Raw genomic sequence first — 6,636 nt, 5'->3', positions numbered from 1 at the left:
TGTGTGCCAGCCTCCTGTGCTACAAGTTTGCTAAAGCATCATTTTCAACGGTATTTACTTGGTTACCGTTCAATTGCATCCATGTCTTATACATTGTGCAGCATAGTTTTCCTTTTACAACTACCATAGATCCTTTGAGAAGCTTTCACTGTCCATTCTTTTGTCGGCTTTCATATCCCTCCTTATCAAGGACATTAATAGCAAGCAAGTTCATTCTCATATCTGAAATATGTCTAACATCCCTCAAAGTCAACATGCAGCCTGTACTAGTTTGTACAACAATATCACCAATTCTAACAATCTGCGACACACTCTTGTTTCCCATCTTGGTACAACCAAAGTCTCCTGCTTTGTAAGTTGTAAACAACTCTCTCTTAGGAACACAATGATATGCCGCTCCTGTGTCAACTATCCACTCAATGCCGGGATCACTAACATGATTACAATCACCATGTGTACAAATCAAAGTAACTGAATCACTATCTGAATTCACTGCTGTAATATTGCCATCATCTGAACTTTTGCCTTTCTCATCTTTTCGCTCTTGCTTTAAGATTCTACAGTTTCGTTTTATATGACCCGTCTTACCACAATGGAAACACTTCACTTTACCTCTAGATTTGGATCTATGTTTAGACTTACCACGACTTTTTGAGTCCTGACCTCTGTCGATGTTTCTACCCCTATTCTCTGTGACTAGAGCTTGATTTTCAAGGTCTACATCTTTTCGCCTCGCTTCTTCATTAAGCATACTGTCCTTTACCATCTCCAATGTCACCTTATAATCAGGAGCTGAATTAAGAACAGTCACAACTAGAGTATTCCAGCTGTCTGGCAATGAACCCAAAAGAAATAATGCCTTCATTTCATCATCCATCTTAAGCTCCATAGTAGTCATTCGATTAAATATATCTTGAAAATCACTCAAGTGCTCTGTAACAGATCGTCCATCCCTGTACTGTAAAGTTGCAATCTTTTTAACAAGCATAACTTTATTCATATCTATTTTTCTCTCATACAATGCTGCCAATTTTTCCCAAATAATATGAGCATCTGATTCCTACGCTACATGATGGAACACGCTGATATCAACCCATTTTCTGATTGTAGCCAGCGTTTTTCTACCTAGCTTCTTCCAGCTTTCATCTTTCATATCCGCTGGTTTAGCCGAATCTCCCAATACTGGCTCATACAAATCTTTGCAGTATAGATGATCCTCCATCATAGGCTTCCAAATTGAATAATTTGATGCTGTCAATTTTATCATGGAACCTGTATCACCCGCCATGATCTCAAATAGAATTTACTTCTATCCTGGGTTGCTTCTGTATCGATGTCTCAAAATAACCCTCGCTCTGATACCACTTGTTGCGCCTGAAGCAATAATCACAATAATACAGAAGCAATAGACAGCAATCAATAATCAAATATGCAGGAAAAATAAAGCACACCAAGATTTACGTGGAAAACCCTCCAGTGTAGAGGGAAAAAAACCACGGGCCACCAGAAAAATCTTCACTATCAAATAATAGTTATACAAAGTTCTTCTCTAGCTAAAACTAGAGCTAATCAACAACTAAAGAAACAATTGGAGAAATCTCACCAAATAAGTGACTCAACAAATACACCCTGGATTTGTTCCTAGAGAGCTTCAAACCCGATCTTCACCGTTCAGAATGTAGAACTCTGAATCATAAACCTCCTGACAAGGTTCCAACTCAATCAGACCACGGATTGACTTTCGTTCAACCAACTCTCCCTTCTCATTTTTCTCTCTCTGCTTTTCCTGGCTTTTCTTCTTTCTCTGCTTGATTTTCGACACACACATAAAACAACCCCACCTCTTTTTTTATTAAGTAGCTAGGGCTCTGTGTAAAATAAAAGATCAAGGCCCATGGCCTTTACTTGGCCCAAAACCACTTACATGGGACTGGACCCCATTTTCCTAACAACCCTAACTATCAAACATGTTTGGTTCTACTGCTTCCCAATTAAATGCCTTTGAATCTTCAAACACACTTTCCTATAAGCAAAAATAACCTACATTTGGATGTTCTCCAATTTATCCTAGATATAGTTGAGGAATAGCTAAGCAAATAGCAGTCATGGGTTTGCTTGGTTTTAAGGAGCTTGTTCCGTTTGCAGTCAAGTTAACAATTATAGCAACTTCAGTAGCAGCTCAAGCTAAACCGAGCTGAAAAAAGCAATTGCGGAAATATCAACATCCCATACCCTTTTGGAGCAGACAGTCCCGGTTGTAATATCAATAGGAGCTTTTCATCCGTTGTAGCACTACTTTCACCACTTCAAAAGCATTCTTAACCACCAGCAATATTGAAGTTCTCAACATCTCTCTGGATGGTTATTTGCACATCGTTAATTCGATAGGTTATAACTGTTACAACTCATCAGGACGTAGTACATATTTCGATATGTGGCATCACATTTTCAAAATTCTCCATATCTCATACCAGAAACAAGTTCACAGCCATTGGCTGTGCACCTACGTTTATGTTCAAGGTTCCTTGGGACATAACTATTCAACCGGATGTTTAACATTTTGTAGTGAAATTTCCGTTGTGATAAATGAATCTTGCTCTGGCATTGACTGACGGCTTTCCCAAAAGGAGTGAGGAATTATCATGTAACTTTTGCTACTTCTCGCAACCATTCCTTGGTATTGGGCTTCAATCCTTCCAGCTATGGATTTGTTGTGGAAGATGTAGCATATAGCTTCTCTGTTTCAGATCTTTACATAGAAAATTTCAGGGACCGGAATTCCCAATTATTATTGATTGGACAATCGGGAATCAAACTTGCACAGAAGCTAAAATGGATACAGAAAATTATACTTGCAAGGAAAACAGCTATTGTATAGATCTAGAAAATGGCCCTGGATATCTGTGCAAGTGTCTTGATGGTTTCAAGGCTAACCCTTACCTCTCTCATGGTTGCCAAGTTAAAGAAATCAAATTCTCCATTTTGGATTCAATCGATGAATTTATCTTATTTTCATGGTCTGTTATATGTAGATAATTATACTTTTGTTTCCAATTTTTCTTTAAATGTGTGAAAATTTCCAGATATTAATGAGTGTGACACAGTGCAGCCTTGCAATGGAACATGTAACGATGTAGCTGGAAGTTATAGTTGCTCATGCCCTGAGGGGTTTGAGGGCGATGGTTGGAAAAATGGAACAGGCTGCAGTCCTAAAGTAATCCCCCACCGTAAGAGTTTTCCGATTCTTGTTGTTGTACTAGGTTGGAAAAGATAAACGCCAGTATAATTTTAATTTTCGTATATTTGGTATAAATACTCATTAGTATATACTTTGTACTACACAATTAATTAGATGAGATAAAACTAATAAAAGTTTACACTAAGTTGAATTGACAAATTTTTTATATTTTAGAGAATCTACACAGATATATCTTAAAAAATTGAAATATACTACTAATTACTTTTTTGAAAATTTGACACCTTTTATATTAAATTTATTATTCATTAGAATTTAATTCTTTGTAATTTAAAATTCTTACTGATTAAATTTTATTAATGGAATTTTTTTTTTCATTTTTTAACGGGTAATAACACACTCTCTCTTTCAAAGTTTAATTAATAATAAATCATGTTATCTTTTTAGGGATATCATATATATATATATATATATATATTCATGTTAATTTCATGATTTTTTTCAACTCTTTGTAATTAACTTATAGCACATCAACATATGTTATAAAAAAGGAATACTCTCTCCGTTCCAATAAAATTGTCACCTATTGATTTTTTGTGATAAAAAAATTTTAAACTTTGATGTCTTTTTATTTTATATTATAATTGATAAAAATATAAATTAAATAATTCAAATATTTAAAATAATAAAGGTCAACGTTAAAAATTGTTCATGAAAACAAAGTCAACAAGTGAGAATTTTAAATTACTCCTTTTGTCTCATTAATAATGTCCTATTTTGATTTTAAGGATAAAACCTTTTCTACACTAATGACTTCATTTTATTTCAGGTATATTGCAAATTTTAATATGAGAAAAATACTTTTAAAATTCTTGATTGAGGAAGTTTTCAAATATAATTTTATAAAAAATTAATTCAATAGAATATCTAAAATATCAATAATCGAAGTTGATATATTTTGACTATAAAAAAATAAAACTGGACAAAACTTATGGTACAAGAAAGTATAAATTTTCTTCTTATGCTTTTTGTCAAAGTCAATTATGATAAAGAATTCGAAAATTAAGGATGGAATATTAGTGATGGATTTGAGGATATAATAGTAAGATTGTTGGCACTCATATATACAGAGCGAAAAACATTATCACAAACTAGCAAATTAAGTTTTTGAAGATCATAAGTTGTTAGCCTACTGGCGCATTGCAAAGCCTTATTAAATCTGTTGTTGATGACATTATTTTTGTCAATAGATTTTTTTTTTTTGAGATTTTGTTCATAAGTTAACTACTTTTTGATAAAAGTTCCATTAATGGTGTTTTTGACTAATCTTTTGCATAGTAGTCCTAATCATGTAGTTTCATGACTAATCTTCTTCATAGATGAATTACTGCTGGATTTTGTGAATTTCAGAAAAAATTAAAGGAAAGTGTAACGGGTGGTACACATAGCAAGAGATATGCGCAACTAAATTTTGTTCCGAATCGTAGCTTAAAATTAATGATAAAATTAACTATGTTAGGAGTTAATCAATTTACTGACTTTCATCTTAATCGCAGCTATTTGCTTACGTGTAGGGCTCTTGTTTCTACTTAATGGGGTTTAGTGGCTTTATAGGAAACTAGAGAGAAGAAAGAACGTTAAACTCAAGGAAAAATTCTACAATAGAAATGGTGGGTTATTCTTTCAGGAAAGGTTGTCTTCAGAGGAAGGTGGTGTGGAGAAACCTAAACTCTTTACTTCGAAAGAATTAGAAAAGACTACTGATCAATTTAATGATAACAGAATCCTGGGTTGTGGCGGCCAAGGCACTGTTTACAAAGGAATGTTGCAGGAAGGGAGAACTGTAGCAGTAAAGAAGTCCAAGATAGTAAACGAAGGGTATCTGGAACAATTTATCAATTAGATTGTTATTCTTTCCCAAATTGATTACAGAAATGTTGTCAAATTGTTAGGCTGTTGCTTAGAGAGCAAAGTGCCTCTTCTTGTTTACGAATTCATCCCAAATGGAACCCTTTCCCATCTCATCCGTGACCAAAATAAAGAATATCCAAGGTCGTGGGATATGCGATTACGCATAGCAGCAGAAGTTGCAAGTGCAATTTCTTACTTACATTCATCTGCATCTGTCACCATTTATCACAGAGATATCAAGTCTAATAACATACTAATAGATAAAAAGTTTCGAGCAAAGGTATCAGATTTTGGAACATCTAGATCAATCGGTATTAATTAAACTCACTGGACAACTCAAGTGCAAGGGAAGGGACTTCTGGGTTCATAGACCCTGAATACTTCCAGTCAAGTCAATTAACCGAAAAAAGTGATGTTTATAGTTTTGGAGTTGTTCTTGTCGAGCTCTTAACAGGACAAAAGCCAATCTCAACAGTTAGATTGCAAGAAAAGAGAGGCATAGTCTCCTATTTTATCTCATCGATGGAAGAAAATCGTCTTCTATATACTCTTGATGCTCAAGTTGTGAAGGATGGTCGAATGGAGGAACTATTCGCAGTTGCTCACTTTGCAAAGAGATGCTTAAACTTAGATGGGAGATATGGACCAACAATGAAAGAAGTGGCCATGGAACTGGAGAGAAATAGAATTTTGCAAGATTACATTCTCACTCAGCCAAAACAAGCCGAGTTTGTTGTGACAAAACCAGCTGAGAATTGGGACTTCACTTCATCCTCGACCGGATATTACGGAGATTGCAGCATTACATCTGTATCAGATGTTCATCCACTTAGGTTCGATACAGTTTGACTAATAGAGTTTTGTATTATAAATATTTAGCATATTAGCTAGTAATAAGTACCGGAAGTAAACTGATTTATGTAACTAAGAATCTATTACTCTGCCTTTGTTTTCTTCTCCAAGTTTCTAACTCTGTTCCCGGTGATGACACTAGCCTTTCCCCATGAAATTGAAGGTTCAAGAAAAGCCACCGTCAACTACAATTGCTACCGCCTCCAACTCCACCTCAAATAACCAGCTAAGAATAATTGTACTTAAAAAAATGGAAAATACTGCTGTACTCATTCAATACACATTTCGCACCCTCTTATAAAATTTTGTTTTCACAACTCTATTATAACCCATAAATGTTAATTGAAGGCTTTTCACTTAAGTTCCTAAAATAAAACTAGAAAATAAATAAGTGCATTATTTAAGTGCAATATATTAGTGCATTTAATATTATCCTAGAAAGAAATGTTGCTTAAAATGATTCTCCTCTAAATCGCATTATTTGACAGAATAATGTTAGATTCAAGTGTTTGGGGTTGTTATATTTTATTAGAAAAATGTAAGATTATCTAATAATATCTTTTATTATATTGTCCTTAGTTATATTTTTATAAAATATTTTTATATTAGAATATATTTTATCTTAAAAACGTAATTTATGTTGATTATGCTAAAGTTTTTTATCTGTCTCATAATAT

The 6,636-nt window shown here is 34.0% G+C and overlaps 1 pseudogene; it reads left to right on the top strand.

The window, feature by feature from the left end:
- Positions 1-2,105: 2,105 nt before the first annotated feature.
- LOC111310753 (wall-associated receptor kinase 2-like) lies at positions 2,106-6,172 on the top strand (annotated as a pseudogene).
- The last annotated feature ends 464 nt before the right edge of the window (positions 6,173-6,636 follow it).

This window comes from Durio zibethinus, chromosome 1 (assembly GCF_047325235.1).
Source record: "Durio zibethinus cultivar Kanyao isolate XHJ-2024 chromosome 1, ASM4732523v1, whole genome shotgun sequence".
Lineage (NCBI taxonomy): Eukaryota > Viridiplantae > Streptophyta > Magnoliopsida > Malvales > Malvaceae > Durio > Durio zibethinus.
Note: the sequence above shows the minus strand (reverse complement) of the source record. Positions and strands in the feature narration are given on the sequence as shown.